The sequence below is a fragment of the Urocitellus parryii genome, chromosome 11 (assembly GCF_045843805.1).
Source record: "Urocitellus parryii isolate mUroPar1 chromosome 11, mUroPar1.hap1, whole genome shotgun sequence".
NCBI classification, from domain to species: domain Eukaryota; kingdom Metazoa; phylum Chordata; class Mammalia; order Rodentia; family Sciuridae; genus Urocitellus; species Urocitellus parryii.
In genome coordinates, this window is record NC_135541.1 from 87,281,279 (window position 1) to 87,307,522 (window position 26,244).

At 33.3% G+C, this 26,244-nt stretch overlaps 1 long non-coding RNA gene across 1 annotated transcript in view; it reads right to left on the reverse strand.

The window, feature by feature from the left end:
* The window catches only part of LOC144249067 (uncharacterized), a 244,635-nt gene that overhangs the window by 173,582 nt on the left and 44,809 nt on the right, over positions 1 to 26,244 (reverse strand). The gene's annotated exons all lie outside the window — the stretch shown is intronic.

A 26,244-nucleotide genomic window follows, 5' to 3' on the forward strand; every position in this document is an offset into this window, starting at 1 on the left:
TCCAGAGACAATATAAATAAAACTTTTAAAACCTGAAATGTATTAAAACAATTAACTCAAAATACATAATAGATTTAACTGCAAGAGGCAAAACTTCAAAACTTTTAGAAGAAAATAAGGTGAAATATGGGCAAACAGTCCATATGCCCCCAAAGTGGATTTTTCTGGAAGCCCTAGAGGTTTAGAAGCCAGCAGAGATAGGAAGCGCCACACCAATAGGTGTAGTGAACCAAATCTCAAATACCCATCAATAGAATTTTAAAAGCCACTGAAGTCCAAACCACAACTGAAAACTCCAGTCTAGAATTCTGCAACTCCCCTACTAGAGAACTGCACAATTCATCAGCACTCTACAGTCCATTGCACCCAAAACTGGGAGATTTGAAGTCCAGAATTATACCAGATTGGCAGCTAGGTAAGGAACATAAGAACAGTGGCTCAAGAAGATAAATATAGCACCGACTTTATAGGGATTACACAAAATAATGTATACAGAACAATGGCAAGTGTGGGCACTCAAAAGGAACTGGTAGCTTTTGGAATCTTTTTCAGAAAAATGAATTTAAACCTTTCATGCTATTTTCAGAAAACCCTACAAATAAAAGCTTATTTAAGCTTTAAATTTTAAGATTTGTTTTTAAAATCTATTTTCCATCACACCATCCCCCATATTATACTACTCCAGTCATCTTCAGGCCTTTTATACTAAATCATACTAATGAATTTCCAAATCTTAATCCTTTATTTTCCTCCTTTCTACCATCTTTTATTTCTATTTTTCCTCTTGTTTCACAATAGTAATCCCTATAAAGTAGGTGCTATTGTCTCTATTTTATAGATAAGGAAAGGCTCAGAAATTCAGAAATTTATTGCAGCTATAATAAGAGCTGGGATTTGATCAGGTCTGATTCTGAAGCCCAAGCTCTTTCTGGGAGGCTCTATTGCTGCCTCATTACACAAATTTTTTGTAGAATTCCAGCTCTTTAATTGAGTCTATGGAGATTTATATTTTCCCTACAAAATAGCTATGTTAGGAATTTTGTGAGTATCCCTCCTCCAGCCATTAAGCATCCTTACTACTCTTACCTCCTGATAAAGCAATTGTTTAGTCACTTTGACTTAAATAAGACACACAACCTCAGTGTAGCATATATTATTAGTGGGCTGTGGCATTTTCATTTTTAAAAGAATGATTTTTAATCTGAAGAACTAGATTTGAGCCCCAGTTTTTGTGCCGTTCAGTCACCCGGATCCTTAAACTTAATATGGTACATAATATACACACTTAGAACTACAAACAGGCATTTTCTTAGTCACTTTAGGATAAAGTTTTTTGTTTTCCTGCTGTATCCCTGCATTCAAGTGAAGTTGAACAATCCTAAGTAGTATGAAACGTGTTAGGGATAAGCACACTTAAAGATGTTTTCTAGCCCTGAATTTTATGACATTGTGTACTTAAAATTAGAATACACTAGCCAGTGAGAACAAGATTCTGGGTTGAGGAGAGAGATGGTGGAGGCCATTATCAAATGGGAGAATCAGCATTTTAAACACTGTAAACATAGAACACTTTCTTCTGCCTGCTGTTTGCAAAAGCTCTCTGGGAAGGTCTTTTACGAAGACCAATTTTTTAAAAATGTAATTTACCTACCTAATATAAGTGTCCTAAGACATGTATGTAACTTCCAAGACTGTTTTGTTTGTGTATTTAGAAAATACACAAGAATCTTTATCAAACCTAAAAATATAAACTTGTGAGCACTAAAAACAACAACAAAAAAAGAAAATAAATATAAAGACTGCAAATCCATCCCTGACAATAGATTTGACCACCACAGTAAAAAGAAGCCCTTTATCTTATGTTAAAACTTTTTTTATTATTTAGTTTTTCCTCTGTATTCCGCTGCTTTTTACTCTTTTCAAATTTTAATTATTTTTCAATTTTTTCAAACATCATTTCATTGCATTGTATTATTCACCTTTTCATTGTGGATGATTTTGTGTGTGAATGTGTATGTATGGTGTATGGTTGTATATGCTCTCATTGAATGGATAGTTTTGAAAAACATACAAACACATAATGTATTCATATACTTTTGATTATTAATACAATGAACAATATAGCAGACCCATGCCATTGAATGTCTGATCAAGTTCATGGCTTTTTATTGTTAGTACTGCTGTTAAATGCTGACCTCACCATTCCTACATAGGTTATAACAAGTGTTAGAGATGTAAAGGAGACAGCAGACAGTTATCTTAAGATTGTACTATTGTGGACATTAGTTCCATTAGTTCTAAGAGGGGCTGGAAAGAGATTGAGACATTTCAGGATCACAGAATAGAGATCCTGCTGGTGAGAAATATTCACATCCCAACCAAGCAAGAATGATTCTCACCCAAGCACAATCTAGTCCCAAATGAGCCTTAAAATTATTTCAACCAGAATTACTGTGGAGACAAAATCCCCAAACCAACAACCAGGACCTAAGGAGGAACAATCAGAGAGGGACCTCAGGTCCCACCATTTGAAATGTACTCATATATCAAAAACAGAGAGACATCCCAGAAAAAGTAAGATAATTACACACCAAAAGATGTGTGAAAAAGTGGAAGGGATTCCATCAGCGGATGCATAAGTCCAGGACTTCTGAGAACAAGAGAAAATAGGCAAACAAACCCACCTCAAAAATTCACAATCCTCTATCTAAGGATTCCACTGATATTAAAGTGAACAAAATCCTAGCAAAGATCATAAAAAACTGAATATTAAAATGTTAATTAACAAAAGATCTAAGAAATCAATTAAGATAGCATACACAGGAGATGAAAGACCACTTCAATAAAGAAACAAACATTGAAAGGAAACCAATCAGAACTCCTAGAAATGAAAGACAATCAAATTAAAAACTTTCTAGAAAGCATCACCAACAGATTAGACTGCATAAAAAATAGAACTTCAGCCCTTGAAGACAGAACTTCATGCCTTCAAGAAAGGGTATGTGCACTTGAGTACACAGAATTAAATAAAGGGAAAATAATAGAACATGATCATAATATACAAGAACTCTGGAACAACATCAAGAGAGCAAACCTAAGAATCCTTGGAATAGAAAAGAACATGGAAATACAAACTAAAGGCTCTTAAAAACATTTTCAATGAGATGGTTATGGAAAACTTTTTTCCATCTCAGAAATGAGATAGACATCCATATATAGGACTCCAAATACACATAATCAAATAAGAAGTTCCTCAAGACACATCATAATCAAAATGCTTGACACAGAAAATAAGGGAAGAATATTAAAAGCTGTAAGAGAGAAACATAACTTTATCATTTAGAGGCAAACAGTAAAACTCACGTCTGATTTCTCAATTCAGACCCTAAAATCAAGGAGGGCTTAGAATGAGATATACCAAGATATAAAAGAAAACAACTGGTAGCCAAGGTTACTATATCCAACAAATTTCAGTTTCAGTTTCAAATTTGAGGGAAAGTGAAAAATTTCCATGAGCATAAATTAAAAGAAAAAAAAATTTAAAAAATAAAGCACACATTAAATAAGATAAAATAATAAATTAAAAGAATTCATGAACACCAAGCCAGCACTGCAGAGAATACTCAAAGATAAAATGCACAGAGGAACTTAAAAACAAATCCCAAAGCTCCCAAATAGAGGAAGTTCAACAGAATAGAATCAAGAAAGTATTAAATGTAGCAAAAAATCCAAATGGAAGGAAAGCACAAACACATATCCATACTAATACTGAATATTAATGGTCTCAACTTGTCATTTGAAATACATATATTAGCAGAATAGATCCAAAAGCAAGATCTAACTACATGCTGTTTATAAGAGACTCAGCTTATCGGCAAGCAACTACAGGATAAGAGTAAAAGATACAAAAGTACTCCACACAAATGGAGGATTAGCTGTTCTCATACCTGACAAAGCATATTTTAAGCAAAAATTAATCAGAAGAGACAAAGAAGACCACTACATCCTGCTAAAAGGAAAACTTCAACAAGGAGATATAATACCAGTAAATATGTATGCCCCAAATTCCAGTGAACCCAATTACATTTAAAAAAAGAAAAATACTCTATGACATTATATCACAGATAGACCCCAACACAATAGTACTGGGTGATTTCAACACACCTATCATGAATAAACGGATTATCAAAACAAAAAATCAATTATGAAATTTCTAACTAAGTAAACCTATAAATTAAATGGATCTAACAGACATATAGGATATTTAGTCCAAAACAGCTGAGTTTACCTTCTTCTCAGCAGTTCATGAAACATTTTTTTCCAAAATAGACCTCATTCTAGGTCTCAAAGTAAATCTTGGAAAATTAAAAAAAGATATAATTTCATGCATCCTATCAGAACATAATGGAATAAAACTAGAAATCCACAGCAAAAAAATAATAATAGAAATCACATAATACTAGAAGATTGAACAATACTCTCTTAAAATGAAGAATACATCAAAGAATAAATAGCAAGAGAAATAAAGACTTTCTTAAAAATGAACGAGAAGAGAGATGCAACATATCAAAATCTCTGGGACAGTATGAAAGAAGTTCTAAGAGGAAAATTCACAGCTATGAGTACCTACAATTTAAAAATATAGAGATCCCAAATAAATAAGCTTATTCCCTACCTCAAAATCTTAGAAAAAGGACAAATTCCAAAACCAGTACAAGAAAGGAAATAATTAAGATCAGAGCTGAATTTAATGAAATTGAGAATAAAAACACAATACAGAGAATCAATGCAATGAAGAGTTTGTTCTTTGAAAAGATAGATAAACTCTTAGCCAAAGTACCCAAAAGAAAGAGAAAAGACCCAAATAAATAAAATTAGGGATGGAAAAGTAGATTCAGACTCTTGGAGAATCTTTAGAATACATTTTGAAAAGCTATACGCCAATGAACTGGAAAATTCAGAAAACATTGACAAATTTCTACATTTATTACACATATGGCCTGTCCAAATTGAATCAGGAATATATAGAAAAGAAATACCAATATCAAGTAATGAAATTGAAATAGCAGTTAAAAACCTTCCAAATAGAGAAAAGCCCAAGACCAGATGGATTCTCAGATGATTTCTATCAGACCTTTACAGAAGAACTAACACTAGTCTTTTTCAAATTATTCCATGAACTTGAAAGGGAGAGAACACTTCCATATACATTAAGTAAATATAACCCTGATACCAAAAACAAAGATGTATCAAGTAAAGAAAACTACTGACTGATATCCCTAATGAAAATAAATGTAAAAATTATTTATAAACTATTAGCAAACTGCATTAAAATACACATCAGGAAGATAATATACCACGATCAAATGCAGTTCATTCCTGGGATGCAAGATTAATTAAACACACAAAAATCAATAAATGTAATTCACTGGTTAAACAGAATTAAGGACAAAATCACATGATCATCTCAATAGATGCAGAAAAGGCCTTGGATAAAATTGAGCATTGATTCAAAAATGCTAGACAAGCCAGAGGTTGAAGCAACTTATTTCAGCATCACAAAGGATATTGATGACAAACCCAAAACAAACATCATACTGAGTAGAGAACAACTAAAAGCATTTACTCTAAAATGAAGAAAAAGAAAGGGCTGTCTGTCTCCTTTAACCATTGCTATTCAATGCAGTCACTGAAACATCAGCCAGAGTGATCAGGTAAGAGAAGGTATTCAGGCAAGATAAGGCAATCAAAGGGATACAAATAATAAAAGATATCAGAGTATCTTTGCTGATGACCAGATCCTATATATAGAAGACCCAAAAATACCTCGCCAGAAGACTTCTAGGGATTATAAAGGAGTATAGCAAAGTAGCAGGATATAAGATCAACACCAATAAAGCAATAGCTTTCCTATACTTCAACAGATCCAACTGGGAAGAAATCAAGAAAACCATCCCATTCACAATAACCTGAAAAGAATATTTGGGAATTAATCTAACCATGGAGGTAAAATATTTTTACAGTGAAAATTATAGAACACTGAACAAAGAAACTGAACAAAATGGAAATAACTACCATGTTCTTGGATAGACAGAATTAATATTGTCAAAATGGTCATACTTTCAAATGCATTATTATACAGATTCAATGCAATCCTTATCAAAATGTCAATGACATTCTTCACAGAATTAGAAAAAAAATCCTTAAATTTATTTGGAAGATTTTAAAGAGATCCAGATTAGCCAAAGCAATACTAAGCAAGAAAAGCAGTATTGAAGGCATCAAAATACCTGATTTTTACTCTAGGTACACATGTGATTGCACAAATGGTGAGACTCTATATTGTGTAAAACAAGAGAAATAAAAAGTTGTGCTCGATTTATGTACAATGAAACAAAATGCATTCTGCTCTCATGTATAACTAATTAGAAAAAAAATAGCTGATCTGAAATTATACTACAGAACTGTGCAACAAATACAGCACAGTCTTGGCATCAAAACAGGCATGAATGCTTTATATATCCTAGAGATTAGTGCTCTATCTGATGTGTTTGTGGTAAAGATTTTCTCCCATTCTGTATTCACCTCAGATCATTTATTTCGTTGAGAAGAAGCTTTTTAGTTTGAATCCATCTTATTTATTGATTCTTGATTTTAATTCTTACACGATAGGGAGTCTCATTAAGAAAATTGGGACCTAATCTGACATGATGGAGATTTAGGCCTACTTTTTCTTCCATTAGGCACAAAGTCTCTGGTTTAATTCCTGGATCCTTGATCCACTTTGAGTTGAGTTTTGTGCATGGTTAGAGATAGATGTTTAATTTCATTTTGTTACAGGTGAATTTCCAGTTTTCCCAGCACCATTTGTTGAAGAGGCTATCTTTTCTCCAATGTACATTTTTGGCATCTTTGTCTAATGTAGATGACTGTAGTTATGTAGGTTAGACTCTTTGTCTTCTATTCTGTACCATTGATCACAGGTTTATTTGGGTGCCAATACAATGCTGTATTTGTTACTATTGCTCTGTAGTATAGTTTAAGGTCTGGAATAGTATTGCTACCAGCTTCACTCCTATTGCTAAGAATTGTTTTGGCTACTCTGGGTCTCTTATTTTTCCAGATGAATTTCAGGATTGCTTTTTGTATTTCTATGAGGAAATGTCATTGGGATTTTGAATGGGATTGCATTGAATCTGCATAGTGCTTTTGATACTATGGTCATTTTGACAATATGAATTCTGCCTATCCAAGAACAAGGTAGAAATTTCCATCTTCTATGGTCTTATTTAATTTCTTTATTTAGTTAGTTGTAGTTTTCATAATATAGTTCTTTCACCTCCTTAAGTTTATTTCTAAGATTTTTTTTTTGAGGCTATTATAAATGGGGTGGTTTTCCTAGTTTCTCTTTCAATGGATTTGTCATTGATGTACAGAAATGCCTTTGATTTATAGGTGTTCATTTTATATTCAACTACTTTGCTGAATTCATTTATTGGTTCTAGGAGATTTCTGGTGGAATGTTTTAAGTCTTCTAGGTATAGAATCATATCATCTGTAAATAGTAATAATTTGAGTTCTTTCTTTCCTATCTGTATCCCTTTAATTTCTTTTGTCTGTCTATTTGCTCTGGATAGAATTTCAAGATCTATAGAAGTGGTGAAAGAGGGCATTCCTGTCTGGTACCAGTTTTTAGACAGAATGCTTTCAATTTATCTCCATTTAGAATAATGTTGGCCTGGGGCTTAGCATAGACAGCCTTTACAATGTTGAAGTATGTTCCTGTTATCCCTAATCTTTCTAGGATTTTTAACATGAAGGGATGCTGTATTTTATCAAATGCTTTCTCTGCATTATTGGGATAATCATATGATTTTTATCTTTTAATCTATTGATGTGATGAATTACATTTTTTGATTTCTGTATGTTGAATCAACCTCTCATCCCTGGAATGAACCCTACTTGACCTTGGTACACTATCTTTTCGATATGTTTTTGTATTTGATTTGCCAGAATTTTATTGAGAATTTTTCATCTATATTCATTAGAGATATTGATCTGAAGTTGTCTTTCTTTGATGTCTCTTTGTCTGGTTTTGGAATTAGGGTGATATTGGCCTCATAAAATGTTTTTGTAAGTGTTTCCTCTTTTTTCTATTTCATGAAATAGTTTGAGAAGTATTGGTGTTTTTTCTTCTTTATAGGTCTTGTAGAACTCAGCTGTGTATCCATGCAGTCCTGGGTTTTTCTTGGTTAGTAGGCATCTGATGACATCCTCTATTTTCTTGCTTGAAATTGATCTGTTTAAATCTGTTTAAATTGGGTATATCATTCTGATTTAGTTTGGGCATATCATATGCTTCTATAAATTTATGAATGCCTTTGACATTTTCTATTTTATTGGAGTACAAATTTTCAAGTTAATTACTCATTATCTTATGTATTTCTGTAACCTTAACATCAAAACAAACAAACAAACAACAAACAAAGAAAAGAACCCAATCAATAAATGGGCCAAAGATTTGAACAGACACTTCTCAAAAGAGGATATACAATCAACCAACAAACATATGAAAAAAATGTTCAACATCTCTAGAAATTAGAGAAATTCAAATCAAAACTACTCTAAGATTTTATTTCACTCCAGTAAGTATGGCAACTATCAAGAATACAAACAACAATAAGTGCTGGCGAGGATGTGGGGAAAAAGGCACACTCATACATTGCTGGTGGGACTGCAAATTGATGCTGCCAATCTGGAAAGCAGTCTGGAGATTCCTTGGAAAACCTGGAATGAAACGACTATTTGACACAGCTATCCCACTCCTTGGTTTATACCCAAAGGACTTAAAAACAGCATACCACAGAGCACAGTCATATCAGTGTTTATAGCCACACAATTCACAATAATTAAATTGTGGAACCAACACAGATGTCCTTGAGTAAATGAATGAATAGGGAAACTTTGACACACACACACACACACACACACACACACACACACTGGAATATTACTCAGTATTAAAAGAGAATAAAATCATGGTATTTTCAGGTAAATGAATGGAATTGGAGAATATAATGCTAAGTGAAACAAGCTAATCCCTAAAAAACCAAAGGCGAATGTTTTTTTTGATATGAGGATGCTAATTCATAATGGCAATGGGGTGGGTAGCATGGAAGGGAATGGAGAAACTTTATTAAGGGCAAAGAGGAGGAAGGGGAAAGGAGGGGAGAAAGGGGTAGGAAGGATGGTGGAATGAGTTAGACATCATTATCCTAAGTACATGTATGAAGACACAAATGTTGTGAAAATACTTTGTGTACAACCAGAGACTTGAAAAATTGTGCTCTATGTATGTAATATAAAATGAATTGCATTTTGCCATCATTTATAACAAATTAGAATAAATAAATAATTTAATAAAAATAAATAAAACAACAAAAAAGACATGAAGACTAATGGAACAGAAGACACAGATACTTATAGCCATCTGATACTTGACAAAGGTACCAAAAAATATACTTTGGAGAAAAGACAGCTTTTTAAACAAATAGTGCTGAGAAAACTGGGTGGCTTTATGTAAAAGAATGAAACTATAATCCTATCTCCCAACCTGCATAGAACTCAAATTAAAATGGATCAAAGACTTGGGAATTAGACCAGAAACCTTGTAACTGATAGAAGATAGACAAAGTCAACACTTCATCTTATTGGTGCTGGCATTGACTTCCTTATCAAGATCCTGAGCCTAAGTCTTTGATTGACTTTGAGTTGATTTTGGTGCAGGGTGAGAGATAGTGGTTTAATTTCATTTTGCTACATATAGATTTCCAGTTTTCCCAGCACCATTTGTTATAGAGGCTATCTTTTCTCTAATGAATATTTTTGGCACCTTTCTCTAGTATGTGATAACTGTATTTATGTGAGTTTGTCTCTGTGTCTTCTACTCTATACCATGGGTCTATGTGTCTGTTTTGGTGCCTATATCATGGCAATTTTCTTACTATGGCTCTGTAGTATAATTTAAGGTCAGGTATTATGATGTCTCCTGCTTCACTCTTCTTGCTAAGGATTGCTTTGGCTATTCTAGGCCTCTTATTTTTCCAAATGCATTTCATGATTGCTTTTTCTAGCTCTATGAAAACTCATTGGGATTTTAATAGGAATTGCCTTAAAACTGAATAACAGTTTTGATAGTATGGCTGTTTCACAGTGTTACTACTGTCTATTCAAGAGCATGACAGATATTTCAAACATTTCTAGGGATCATAGAATTGGCACTGAATTTATACTCAGAAAAATATATTCTTTGTTTTTTTTTTTTTTTTGACTCTGATACTACCTGTGTAGTTTAAATTCTTGGTCTCAATTTCCTTATTTATCTTTAAATAATTATTTTCAAAGGTATTCTAAAGTTTTTTCTTTAGGTTTTATTGTTTTTTTCTTTAGGTTTTATTGTTTTTTTTCTTTAGGTTTTTCACTTCTGTTGTTAAATTGATTCCAAAGTGTGTTTTTTTTTTTTTTGAGGCTATTGTAAATAGGTTGAATTTACTAATTTCTCTGTCTGTGAATTCATCACTGATGTATAGGTACACATTTGATTTATGGGTGTTGATTTTATATCCTGCTACTTTGCTACTTTGCTGAATTCATTTGTTCTAGAAGTATTCCGGTGGAATTTTTTGGATCTTCTAAATAATGTGTCATCAGCAAATAGTGATAGTTTGAAAAATTCTTTTCCTATTTGTATCCCTTTAATTTTTTTCATCTGTCTAGTTGCTCTGACTGGACTATGTTGAATAGAAGTGATGAAAGAGGACATCCTTGTCTTGTTCCAATTTTTAGAGGGAATGCTTTCAATTTTTCTCCATTTAGAATGATGTTGGATTTGGTTTAGCAGATGACATCAAAAGCCTTCCAACCAAGAAAAGCCCTGGGACCAGACAGATTCTCAGAAGAGTTCTACAAGACCTTCAAAGAAGCATTAACACCAATATTCCTCATATTATTCCAGGAAAAAGAACAGGAGGGAACCCTTCCAAACTCATTCTATGAGGTTAATATCACCCTGATACCAAAACCAGACAAAGACACATCAAGGAAAGGAAACTTCAGATCAATATCCCTGATGAACATAGATGCAAAAATATTCAATAAAATTCTGGCAAATTACATACAAAAATGTATTAAAAATATAGTATACCATGACCAAGTAGGGTTCATCCCAGGGGTGCAAGATTGTTTCAACATATGGAAATCAATAAATGTAATTATTTATATCATCATATTTAAAGAGAAGATTTATATGATCATCTCAATAGATGCAGAAAAAGCATTTGATAAAATACACCTTCATGTTCAAAACACTAGAAAAACTAGGGATACTAGGAACTTACCTCAACATTATAAAAGCAATCTATGCTAAATCCAAGGCCAACATCATTCTAAATGGAGACAAGATTTTTAATACATACACACATGTATATATCTTACAACTTTATATTAAAAACACAATCTGGCCATGGAGGTGTGTGCCTGTAATCCCAGTGACTCAGGAGGCTAAGACAGGAAACTCTCAAGTTCAAAGGCAGCCTTGGCAATTTAGCATGACCCTATCTCAAACTAAAAAGGGCTGGAGTGTGACTCAGTGGCTAAGTTTTCCAGGGTTCAATCCTCAGTATTTCCCGCCCCCCCTTGAAAAAAAAAGCATACAAGTCAATTAAAAGTGGACAAAAATGTCATTCCTTTATTTATGAAGTATCAAAATTTTGCCCAAATTTTCATGTGATATTGACACTGTGTAAATATCTTGTACTTAGCTTCTGTCATTACAGCCTGCCACAAAGTCCATCCTAAATTATGTATGCTGTTTCAAAAATATGGCATAGGCAGTAGATGATCCTTTCTACATTCTTAAACAGAGGTTTAATTGCACTTATGATTTAAAGATGACTCCTCAGACATTATTGTTTAGCTAAGAGCTTTCTTATTTGAGCCTTATATTAACCTATGATGGTATAGAAGAGAAAGTATAAGAGAAGGGAAATTGCATGGAAATGGAAGGAGACCCTCAGGGTTATACAAAATTACATACAAGAGGAAGTGAGGGGAAAGGGAAAAACAGTACAAGGGGGAGGAATGAATTACAGTAGTGGGGGTAGAGAGAGAAGAGGGGAGGAGAGGGGAGGGGAGGGGAGGGGGGATAGTAGAGGATAGGAAAGGCAGCAGAATACAACAGACATGAGTTTATCAATATGTAAAGCAATGAAGTGTAACTGATGTGATTCTGCAAGCTGTATACGAGGTAAAATGGGAGTTCATAACCCGCTTGAATCAAAATGTGAAATATGATATATCAAGAACTATGTAATGTTTTGAACAACCAACATTAAAATAAATAAATAAATAAATAAATAAGGAAATTGGGATAGAGAATTTAAACTACACAGGCAGTATCAGAGTCAAAAAACAACATATTTTTCTGAGTATAAATCCAATGCCAATTCTATGATCCCTGATAATGCTAAGCAGAATATTGGATAAAACCAATGTATCTTGGATCACATTTGGGGGAATTTAGTTGTGTCTGTACTAAAAAGTATATACATTTATAGGTTATCCCAACAAATGTGTCAAATATTGAGTATTAGGAAGATTGCTAGTGCAGTGTGCTTTTTCACACATCAAGTATGCTAGTCAATATCTGCCTCTGACAAAGTTGTGATTTCCCTATTACTATTTTTTAAAAGAATGAAATTCACTTTCCTATATTTACTGAAGAAAAAAAGAAAGAAAAGGCCTTCCCTGAACCTCACTGAAAGTTGTTAATGTCAGGAAGACTTTTTTATTTTTATTTTTAAATCATCTTGGGGTTTTCACTGCTGTTTCCTTACTTTATAGAACTTGAGTGATCAATTACTCTTAACTGACAAGTAGACTCCATTGTATTCTGGCTCTAAAGAATTATACTCTGGTTGGCTTTGTGAGATATTAAACTGCTCTAGTCTCACTCCCTGAATACTATTCTTCTTTGCCACAAATTTCTGGCTCTTTCTCAAGGTCTACCTGCCCAGAACCATTGAAGTGGAAGTTTTAGATTTTTATTATTGTTTTCTAAGCATAGTTACCTCTTTGACTACAGCCAGAAGCTTTGAAGGTAGTTGTTGATAACAACCTGCACCTGATGGGCAACTGAACACTTGACTGAATTTTCTACTTGGACTACCTCAAAAGCATTATCATACTAGTCTCTGGTTCCAGTGAAGGCAGACTTCCTGGAGTGTTCTGAACTGGAATCTCTTGGCCTACTGGGCACATAAAATCCTGCCAAATTAGACCTGTATTTCTGGACTCCTGATTTATAAAATAAATAAATAAAGAGTTGCATATTGGATATCTCTGACCTTCTTTCATATCCACTGATAGCAAAAGTTGCTTGTTTTTTTCTGATCATAGCAAGATTTCTTTGTATAAATAGAAAAGGAGTTAAGATGATAATAAGGGAATGAGACCAGTAGGCTAACTTTAAAAGCAGCTTCTATGGGAATAAATAGGGAGTTTGGCTTAGAAATCTTTTTCATGAATTATATATTTGTTTTGTCTGTCTGTTTCTCTTGATAGCCAGGTTGACCAAAATTAGAAATATGAGAATTTAATACTTGTGCTCATAGGTGAACATAGTGTATTGTTATCAATTTATTTTTCCACATATTTCTAGCACATATGATTTCACTAAATATCAGCTACTAATCATATTTAACATTATATGTTTAGAAATCTCATTCATGTCCTCTCTAAGTAGAACACATGGTAATAAGCTAATGAGAAAATAAGTTAATGCTGCCCTAGAAATATAACTTTGAAAAGTGAAACCAGGTTAAATCACAATACCCAACAAAATTGACATGCACATTAAAATAGGTTGGAAATCATAATCTAGAGCTTTTATTTTATATTTATATTAATATGTTACTATATTTACTATTAATATTATTTTGTTACAATTATATAATTTGGTACCAAATTTAAATTTTTAAAGGTGTTCCATATCTGGGACAATGGGACAAAATGGTTTGAAAGACCAGTGGCTTCTAAACTTTGCTGAATATTGGAATCACCTGAGGATCTTCAAAAATTGCTAATGCCAATTCCCACCCCCCAACTTATTTAGTTAGCATGGAGTTCAAACTGAGCACTGAGATTACTAAAAGAAATGACACAGAATCTTAAGTCTTGAGTTAAATTCAATTTGCTCATCTACTATAGTAGTGTCTTGAGAAAATTGGTTGATATCTCAAAATATTTTTTCTTTTGGTAAAAAAGAGATGTTTACCATGCATTTTCTATATCACTAGTAGAAATTTAAAAAATTACTTCATTTTAGTTATACATAATTTTGACATAATTAATATGCTTAGATTTTTAAAATTTGCTTCAATTCAGTCACCTGAAAAGAATATTTGGGAATTAATATAACCAGGGAGGTAAAATATTTTTACAATAAAAATTATAGAACACTGAACAAAGAAATTGAACAATAGCTTACAAAATGGAAAGAACTACCATGTTCTTGGATAGATAACTTTCAATCCATACTGACACAAATAAATAAATGATTAAACAAATTTAAAAATGAGTGAGAAAATATGTTCTCTCATCCAGAATAATTACAAGTAAATGTTTTAAATACTCTGCCTTCAAGAAGGAAGTTCATAACTTCCCACTCATTGAGTGTGGGCTGTACAAAGTAACGCTGCCAAAGACTATGTAAAAAAGCAAATAAAGAGTAACTTTATAGTGGATAAATTTGACAAACAGTATCTCAAGCCAGGTAATCAACATTAATATCAATATGATAGTTCATGTTGGTAGTATCTTCCAATATAATATGAGAATGGCATTTTACCTCTGAGCCTTCCTTCCCAAAACACATTACTCTAGTGAAAACATGAGAAAGATATCATAAAAATTCCAACTGAGAGGCATTCTACAAGATACTTGACATCTTTTCTCAAATTATCAAAGTCACTGAAAATAAGGAAAATCTGAGCAATTGTAATATCCAAGATAAGCTTAAGAAGACATGAAAATTAAATGCATTGTACTCTGGGTGAGATCTTAGAACATAAAAAAGTACACTACGGAAAAACTGAAGAAATGTAAACAAAGAATGAAATTTACTTAATAATAATGTATACTATTAGTAAATTAATTTTGATCAATGTATCATACTATGATAAGATGAGGAACTTGAGAATAATAATAGAAGAAACTTGGTATTGGATATATACTAATGCTCAATACTATCATTTCAATAAGTCTATGAATCTAAACCTCTTCTAAAATAAAAAGATTATTAAGACATCAGTGCACAATATTATTAATTAGTATTTACAGAGGTTTATCTTACATGTAATCATTTTGGGGTAGACATTTACTGACACTTTAACACATATGTCATCATCATTTCCTAGAAAGAGAAAAGGGGACCTTTATAATATTTTGAATGAAAATAAACTCTGTCAAACATATGTACTTAAAGAATTTCTTTTTGGCTTATATATGCATAATATTTTGTAGTTCAAATATTGATAGTATCTACTATATTAATGTGCCACATTATGAAGTTCAATAGCTTTTTCAGAATTAAGGAACTAAATTAGGTATATAGTTCTCTTTTTTTTTTCCAAGAAAGTTTATATTTATCCATTTGAATATTCTAAATAGCTTTATGACACTGCACTTTTTATGTAGGTTTGTTTTAATAGCATATGGGTTAACAGAGGCAAGGCATATAAAGATATCTTTAAAAACTTGAACTTTTTAAACTTTTACACTTTAAATATGTGTGTGTGTGTGTGTATTATAAAAGCCCAAGAAAATAAGTTCTCAGTATTATTTCCCTGACTGCACTATAATAAGAGGTATTCAAATTTTAGCTCATATTCAGAATAGGCATAGCTAGATATTTACACCTATTTTTCTCCTGAATTATATTGAATACAGTGAACCTTCTATTTTATGTTTCTTAAGTTTCGGCATTTATTTAAATAAAAATGTTAACCAAGCCAAGTAAAATACCAGTTTGGTAAAACTGAGTTCCAACAAAAATACATGAGCCAGTTCCACACATACAAATGAAAGGGGCCTGGTAGACTCTAAGCTTTATTTTTCTCTTTATTTAACTACTAATTAAGAGGGGTAGCTGTAATAAACCTAAAACTCTGAGATGAAGAAAATTAAGATTTTTCAACTCTGTTCTTCTAGGAACAAATACACTTAAAATACTTTATTCCATTTTTAAATTTTAAGTTGTTATATATGATAGCAGAATGCATTACAATTCATATTACAGATATAGAGTACAATTTTTCAAATTTCTAGTTGTACACAAATTAAAGTCACACCATTTGGGTCTTTATACATGTACTTAGGGTAATGATGTCCATCTCATTCCATTTTTAACAAGCATGAAAAATCTGATCTCCAGAGAGACCTACTTTATAAATATATTTATACATATCAAATTCATCCTTTCCCTCACTCTCTTTATGCTACCATTCTAAATATTAAGTAAGATTTATAAATTTTAAATATATATATAGATTATAATTTACTTATGGGCAAATATCTCATAAATTTGCTGAAATCTACAAACTGTACTTTTGCAATAATCAGTACCCACAATGAAAATCCCTTCTTAAATTACTATAGTCATTCTCTACATGGTACCTGTTATGTATAAGATGACCTAATCAAATGACTGACCACCAGAGATTCCCCACCTTCTTCCAAGTAAAAATTTGGCCAAAGGCTATTAGATATGGTTTCCAGGTGAGAAAAGTCACAATATCTAAGACCATGCTATCCCCCTCAGGTCATATCTCTTTCAGTTATTAATTGTTCTAATCTCTCTTTATTTCTCTAGATTCATTGCAATGTCTGAAAAGAATAAAAAATTATAAATTCACTAAACTAACAAAATATTTTATAATTATTGATAATCAGGACTAACAAGATGTTGGAGGAACCAGTAAATATAACCAGCCCTGATGATTCATGGGGTGTGGGATTCTTCTATGATAGATAGATATTACTAAATTTCATGTGGATATTTTTCCTTTAGCTGTCCCTTCCAAATAGTTTTAATAAGGCCCGATTTTAATGTCTTTGTTTACATGATTTTAAGATATATTCAAGGGGCTGGGGTTGTGGCTCAGTGGTAGAGCACTCGCCTAGCATCTTCGAGGCCCTGGGTTCGATCCTCAGCACCACATAAGAAATAAAATAAAATAAAATAAAATAAAGGTATTGTGTCCATCTACAACTAAAAAATAATTTTTTTTAAAAAAAGATATATTCAATGCCACTTTTCAAATTAAGGCATCTAAACAATGAAAAATCAATATTGTTGTTTAAAATTACATAGATCTGTACCATTTTGTCTTTACAAAGATATGAATTTGCCAAGTGTGAAGAGAAACAATATAATACTGAATATATTAGAAATAATGATATATAATGAAATATTTTTACTATGTTTCTTGACTAGTGCTTTCATGTCACTTACCTTTTAGGTAAGACTGTTGTCAGTCTCTTTATATCCATTTATTCTGAAATGCCAGCATACGCATGAAGCTTTCATGTAATTCTCCCCTGTACTACAGGCTGAAATCACAATTCCCTTCCAGACATCTCTTGTTGAATGTGTAATAAGCATTTTAAATCTAATACATCCAAAATAGGAACTTATTGCATTAATTTTCTATTACTGTGGGACTAACCTAAATAGCTTAAACATTTCTTGATTATTTCAGTTTTTGTAAGTCAGAGACCTAAGCACAGAGTTTTTGAGTAACATTTCTTGATTATTTCAGTTTTTGTAAGTCAGAGACCTAAGCACAGAGTTTTTGAGTTCTCTGCTTAGAATCACATATGGTTACAAGCAAAGTATTGGCTCATCTTGAGTGTAGATACATCTCCAATTTTATTCAGGATACTGACCAAATTTAATTCTTTGTTGCTATATTACCAAGGCTCCTATTTTCTTGATATCAGCTATGGGCAATAATGAACTCTCAGGTTATCCTCATGTCTTTGTTGTATGATCTCCTTCCTCTCACCATACATCAGCTTGCTTCTTTAGGTCATTAGGAAAGCATTTATTTGACATTTCACCTTTTGAGGCTGTCAATAAAGATGTCATAAAATTCTGTAAATTCTACCTCCTAAACATAATCCAAACCTCTTTTTATCTTCTTCTTTTCATTAATTTCTTCTATAATACTTTCTCTATGCAGAGCAGAATTACTTTTTAAATTTTTAAATCAAATCATTTTACAGTTCTTAGTTTTCTTTCACTGTCTTCCTACTTTGAATGAAAGTCAAATTTCTTAACTAAGTCTTATAAGGGTCTATGCAAAGATGTTATGGTTTGAAGGTGATCTTTCCAATGGCTCTACATTATGAGTTGAAACTTAATCCCCACTGTGATAGTATTAGGAATTAGGTTCTTCTGGGAAATGAGCAAATCATGAGTGTTCATGAATGAATTAATTTCCTTATAAGATAGGTTTCAGGGAGAATTCACCCCTTTTTTTTTGCCCTTGTGAGGATACAGTGTTTGTTCCCCCTGGAAGAAGCAACAACAATGGAAGCAGAGAGCAGTCCTCATCAGACACCAAACCTTCTGGATATGTGATCTTGGATTTCCCTGTTTCTGTAACTATGAGTAATAAGTTTCTATTGTTTATAAATTACACAGTCTGTTGTATTTGATCACAGTGGTACAGACTAAGAAGGCCTCTCTGAAGGGATATTATTTAATAAATAACTGACTAAAGGGAGCCAGCTTGGTACCCATCATAGGGAAGAGTATACCAGCAGAGAATACAAAAATTCTGAAGCAGAGATATGCTTGACATGTTTGAGGAACTGAAAGAAACCCTGTATTACTAGTGCCACCTTAGAGTGAGTAAAGGGGGTGGCTAACCACAATATCTGACTCCTCTGGGAAAAGTGACAGGAAAGATGTTCTGTGACTAGTACCAGTGTAATTTAGCATTGATTTTCACTAACCTTAGATATTTACGCTGCTAGTTTCATGGGTACTTTGTGGATTGTCTGAACATCTCCAATCACAGAGGTCTTTCACCTTTAGTTCCCTTGATGAATGCAGTACATTTATATTGGGTGTTACTTATAATTCCTGTCATTATTATCCATATCTTCTGTTATAATATCCTTTCCCTGTTAAGCAGAACTCTTTAAAGTAGGTATAAGAAAACTCTGGCTCTCTTTTTTATGTAACCCACATCTGGGACAGAGGAAACATGTAACTTTAGTGTAATCATGGTGGGAATACCACCACTTTCCACCTGTAGTGCCTCCTAGGCTTCCACAAACTGCTTCAGTCATACTTTTCTGTTTAGCTTTTTTAGATGTTCATCAGATCAGTCTTTGCTCATCAAGCTGCTATGAGCCCTTATGAAGTTCGACTTGTATTCTGGATGAACTTCTCATTTCACTTGAGGCAAGTGGGAAACAATCCTCTCCTATTTGTGGGAACTCAGACATTCTTACAAGTACTTTCAAATTCCTACTTCCTGGATGAACCATTAATCCTTGCTTACATAAACAATGGCATTTACATTCTTTCCTATGTTATTAATGCATAGATCACCTGGTGGCACTCTTTAGATAATACAAATAGCATGTACACAGAATAGAGTACATATTTGAGAGAACTAACCATGATGCTACATTGCTGGGTTCAACTCCTGTCTCTGCCACTTACCAGCAGCGTAACTGTGACCAAGTTACTTAAACATTCTATGTCTGTTTCTTCATGTGTAAAATATAGAAAATAATAGCATGAATGTTTTAAGATTATTAGAAGAATTAAATTAACTATATACATATTCTTACACATAATCTTAGGCATACCCAGCTACACACACACACACACACACACACACACACACAGAGCTGGATGTGTATATATATTCATATTTATTTATGTATGTGCATGTATTTATTCTTTGTTTAAAGGATAGCAAAGTTTGTATGAAGGGAAAAGAGAAGGGTAAAAGAGACTCTAAAGGGAGTGTGGGTCTTATCAAAGGAGAGCACAACTTACTCCTTCGTTCCCAGTTTTTATTGGAGTGGGGGGAGATTATTAGAAGGTCCTAACCAAGTATCAACTCTTGGCTCTGGATAGACAGACTATATTAGTTAATGACTTAAGGGCACTTCATAGTCATCTTGGCCTGACAAGTCCTAACTGGAACTAGTTTTATAGACTTTATGGTCAGTGGGCTCTGGTCTTAATTATTATATATTCCCAGGTCTGGGAAATCTCTGATCTGGCTTGAATTATATTTCTCCTTCAAGGAGTCCTATCTGTGAGCTAAGCTTGGATTGCAGGGTGGTCTTAGAACTTTCCCTCCATCTCCTAAGACCCAGATCCCTCCCCACATTTGTCAGCCACACATCCACACATTTTTTTTTAAACTGGATCATATGGTAGCTTTATTCTTATTTGTTTTAATTAGTTATACATGACAGTAGAATGCATTCTGACACATCATACATAAATAGTGCGTAACTTATCCTTCTAGTTATACATGATGTAGAATCACACTGGTCATCTAGTCATATAAGCATATAGGGTATTAATCTCTAATTTATTTTATTATCCTTACTACCCCCATACCCCTTCTTCTCCCTTCACTCCCCTCTGCTAATCCAAAGTACTTTATTCTTCCCTAGTGCACTCTCACCCTTATTGTGAATTAGCATCCACATATAACAGAAAAAATTCAGCCTTTGGCTTTTTGGGATTGGCTCCTTTAGCTTAGCATGATATTGTCCAGCTCCATCCATTCACCTGAAAATGCCATAATTTCATTATTTTTTAAGTTTTTATTTTTTTAAATTTGTTCTTGTTAGTTATACATGGCAGTAGAATGCATTTGACATATCATATATACATGGAATATAACCTCCAATTTTTGTGGTTGTACATTATGTGGACTTACACTGGTGGTGTATTAATATATTTACAGAGGAAAGGTATGTCTGATTCATTTTAATGTCTTTCCCATTCCCATTCTCCGCGCCTTCCCTCTCCCCAATCCCCCCTGTCCAATCCAGTGAACATTCCCTTCTCTCCCCACCCCACCTATTGTAAGTCAGCATACACATATCAGAGAGAACATTCAGTCTCTGGATTGAGAGGATTGGCTCATTCTACTTAGCATGATAGTCACCAGTTCCATCCATTTGTCAGAAAATACCAAAGATTCATTCTTCTTTATAGCTGAGTAATATTCCATTGTGTATATGTACCACATTTCTTTATCCATTCATTCATTGGCTGAAGGGCACATAAGTTGGTTCTATAGCTTAGCTATTGTGAACTGAGATGCTATAAAAATTATTGTGGCTGCATCACTATAGTATGCTGATTTTAAGTCCTTTGAGTATATGCCGAGTAGTGGGATAGCTGGGCCAAATGGTGGTTCCATTTCAGGTTTTCTGAGGATTCTCTAACAGCTTTCCATAGTTAGTTGCACCAATATGCAGTCCCACAAGCAATGTATGATTGTACCTTTTTTTCCCACATCCTTGCCAACATCTATTGTTACTTTTATTCTTAATAATTGCCATTCTGATGGAGTGAGATAAAATCTCAGTGTACTTTTAATTTGCATTTCTCTAATTGCTAGAGATGTTGAACATTTTTCATATACTTGTTGATCAATTATCTGTCATTTCTTTTCTTCTCCCTCCCTTCTTCCTTCCCTCCCTCCCTTTCTTTCTTTTACAGTAGAATGGATTTTGACATATTGTACACAAATGGAGCACAAGTTCTCATTCCTCTGTCTATACATGGTACAGTAGTATAATCACACACATATATAGGGAAATAATGTCTGTCTGATTCAACTGTCCTTTCATCCCCACAGCCCCACCCTTCCCCTGAGTCCCCTCTATACAAACCAAAGTTCATTCATTCTTCCCTATCCTCCACCCCACTATGGATCAACATCCACTTATCAGAGAAAACATTCCACTTTTTGTTTTTTGGGATTGGCTTATTTCACTTAGCATGATATTCTCTAGCTCCATCCATTTACCTGTAAATGCCATAATTTCATTCTTCTTTAAGCTGAGTAATATTCCATTGTATATATGTACCATATTTTCTTTATCCATTCATCTGTTGAAAGGCATCTAGGTTGGTTCCATAGTTTAGCTATTGTGAGATGAGCTGCTAAAAACATTGATATGGCTGTGTCACTGTAGTATGCTGATTTTAAGTCCTCTGGTATAAACTGAGGAGTGGGATTTCTGGGTTAAATGGTGGTTCCATTCCTAGTTTTCTAAGGAACCTCCATGCACATATGTATTCTATTCACTAAAATAAATTATATATATGTAATTTATATAAATTTATATATATACATATATATACACACATACATATATAATTACTTGTAACCTATTTTATTGTAAGTCTATGTATATCTTATAATCAAGACAAAAAAGTTCCATGTTAAGGTGCTGCCAGAAAAATACATAAATAAGAAAGAGATAATAAATATATTTACAAGTTAAATATGATGAAAATTCTTAAGTAAACCACGTGCATAGTATGTATATGTGTTACAAAAATGTCTGAAACACTACTAAAATTGATTTGTATTATGGCATTCGATGTAAAAGGTATTTCACAAAGCATTACTGCATTTTTACTCAGAATAAGATAATGCTCCATTGGGTTCTTATCTAGTGATCTTTAAGCTGGACATTGCTCCTTACCTCAGATACAGGAGCAATAATTCCACCCATTAGCAGTGATTATCACACAACATTTGTGAATTTTTTATAAGAAACACAATTAGTATGTTGAACACAAGTCTTGTAGGGTAATTTTAAATCACATTTCTGTTTTATCTCCAATATCACTTTTAAATTTAATCAATATGAGTAATCTTTCCTGCCCTGGATGGAAAATTGGCTAGATTTCATTGCTTTCTAGCTTCCTCTCAGGTAATAGCAACATTATGACCCCTCACATCACAGAACATTGTTTCCAATTAAAAAATATAATATATACAATATAATCTATTAATCAATGCTTCAATGACTATTCAAATTAAGATTTTTCTCTGCCAAGGTCAAGGTCTACAGTTGCCTGACTCAACATAAAGAGAATGGTTCTTTGTCTTCTGTCTTTTTTCCTGTTGTCTAACCTTCCCCTTCCATGGCTAGCTGCTTTCTCAAAACTCTTGGGGGATCAAAATGAACAGAAGTAAAATAAAATAATTTTTCCCTGGCTGATTGTGCCATATTCTTTGTATCTGACATGTGGATAAATTTTACTTTCTTATGAGAATTAGATTTGGAGGTTTCTAGAACTATGGAATTTTATTCTCCTGACTGGATGGTCACTATTCAGTGCCCAATTTCCTTGGAGATCTCTTTCACATAATCTCACACTACTGGGGACTATTGGGGTTCCTTCAATAATTCTTGTTTATTTTCTTGGTTAGGCCTTAAAATGGCTTCTGTCCAGCTCTCTTTCTTACAGTGGCTCATATGTGGTCTGTAGGGCATGGCTGCCCACTTCCCAGTCTTGGGGCCGCCCATGTGGCTGGGATGGCTCCTGGCGATCAGCCAGGAGGTAGTGCTGTGGGTGGTGATGGAAGAGGCAGACCACCTCCAGGATAGGTCCAGGACTCTTCTGCCCTCGTGGACAGCTGGTGCCTTCCCTTATGGACTATGGGATGGGTGTACACGTAAACTTCCTCCACCCCTCTGACCTTTATTCTGATTGGCTCCTGTGCAGTATATAAGCTGTGTGTACTTCCTCATTAAATCCGAGATCCTGCTTCCACTAGTCTCCCTGGAGCATCTGATTGTCCTCTGGTGAAGGAGGGCTGGGTGTGGACCACCAGTGGACCTTTACCTCTCTTGGCTCATCCTGGTCGGGGCGTGCTTTGGTCCACTTACATATCCTTTAATACAACAAAGGTCTCTTGGAGACCAGACTAGTCTCAGAGAAGAGGCATAACATCATGGTATTTGCAGGTAAATGGATGGAGTTGGAGAATATCATGCTAAATGAAGTAAGCCACTCCTAAAAATCCAAAGTCCAAATGTTTTCTCTGATATGTAGATGCTGATCCATAATGGTGGGTGGGGGAATGGGAAGAATGGAGAAACTTTAGATATGGTAAAGCTGAGGGAAGGGAAGAAAGGAGGCATAGGGTAGGAAAGATGGTGCAATGAAATGGACATCATTACCCTGAGTATAAGTATGAAGACTGGAATGGTGTGACTCTACTATCAGGTTCTTATCTAGTGATCTTTAAGCTGATCTTTAAGTACAATCAGAGACATGAAAAATTGTGCTCTATATGTGTACTATGAATTGAAGTGCATTCTGTTGTCATGTATAACAAATTAGAATACATAAATAAATTTTAAAAATTAATTATAAAAAAAACAAAAACAAAAACAAAAAACTGCCCTGGCTATATACTAAGAAGATATTCATTCATTTTCATCCCTTTTCTTACACTTTAGATAAACTAAGCAAGTGTCTGACTCCAAGTTGCAATCCATCAATTTCAGGAATCTCATATAAAGCTATCTTAATGGTTTCATTGAAGTCTACTCTAAGACCACATCAGTATTCTTCTTAAGTTTTACGGCAACATTTCTTCAGATAATGCATTTAACCATCTGTATATGCTGATGTTTTTCAAATGTCCTTGAACTACCTGAGGGACTCAAAAATCAGAGAACTGGGTTTCTAGATTTTCTTTTGTATATTTGAGAAAGGGGGCAACAGGTAAGGTCTATCTCATTTTCATTCAAAGCTATTATACTGTTACTTCAGTAAAAAATTTAGATGCTATTATATTATCACTTTAGTAAAAATTTAAACATATCTATGTATGTGTTATACATTTCTTAAGTCCCCTGATGAACTATAACCTCCTTATAAAGAGATAACTGTGTTTTATTTATTTTTTTCCTATATTCCTCATGACACACAGAATAGAATCTACACTTGGATCAACAAGGAAAGCTAGCCAAAGGCTAGGGCCTGGTATTAGGTGGGATATGGCAGGGTATAATAGTGAAGAAATTCAAAATAAGAAAAACATGAATTTAAATCCTTACTTCACCATTTGTAGTTAGTTGAGTAATTTGGACTTGTTTAGGTTAAATTTAGTAGACACTGAATTTTTTACCTGGAAAGTGTAGATAATAAAGCTTCCCTCATAAAGTAAAAAATTACAAAAGTATTAGCTAGTAGCTACTTCTGTTATTAGTAGTATATTTAATAATACCCATTTATCTAGAAGAATAATAAATCTGGCCAAATACAAATAGATTAATTTTAGTTTATAAATAATTTTATAATTAAATTAAACAAATAGTTCTGCAATTATCTGCACAGATTAATCACTAAAAAGCAGTTTTTATTAGTATTTTCTGAATTATAAAGCCTACTTACTTTATATTCCCTCTTTATATACACGTGACAAGGAAGAAAGGAAACAATGAAGGGAACAGGGGAGGGAGGAAAAGAAGGAGGAAGCAGAGATAAAGGAAAGAATTACTGAAAAAAGAAGACTATTTAGAATACTACCTTCTTAAGGGAAAAGGACAGTGAATGTTACATTTTAATTTCTTCTAAAATGATTCATCATAGAAAATGTAATCACAATTTGAGTTGGTTTCAAATTTACTATATGGTAGGTAGTTGGCCATGGATGGTTTCCCACCATTTAATCCAAAAGCCTCTGTCTAGATAGGCACCATCTATCTTGATTACAAATAAACAACAGATATTTATTGAGCTGAATGATAAATTAGATTTTACAGGTGACATTAGATAAGTGGATTAACTAAACATTATATAAACATTTGATTCTCTAATTGTATGTACAGGTTATAAGAATCTGTAAATCTTTCACTTTTTAATAAATGGCACCTGAAACTTTGCTATTTTTTAAATAGTCTTGTATTTAGCCACTGATTCTGGAAAGTTATGGGTCCTCTGACTGAGTAGAGAGCTAAAATACAGTAGTTTCCCTTTATTCACAGTTTGGCTTTCTGATGTTTCAGTTACCAGCAGTCAACCACAGTCTGAAAATATTAAATGGAAAATTCCAGAAATAATTCATAAGTTTTAAATTGTGCACTGTTGGGAGTAGATTCATG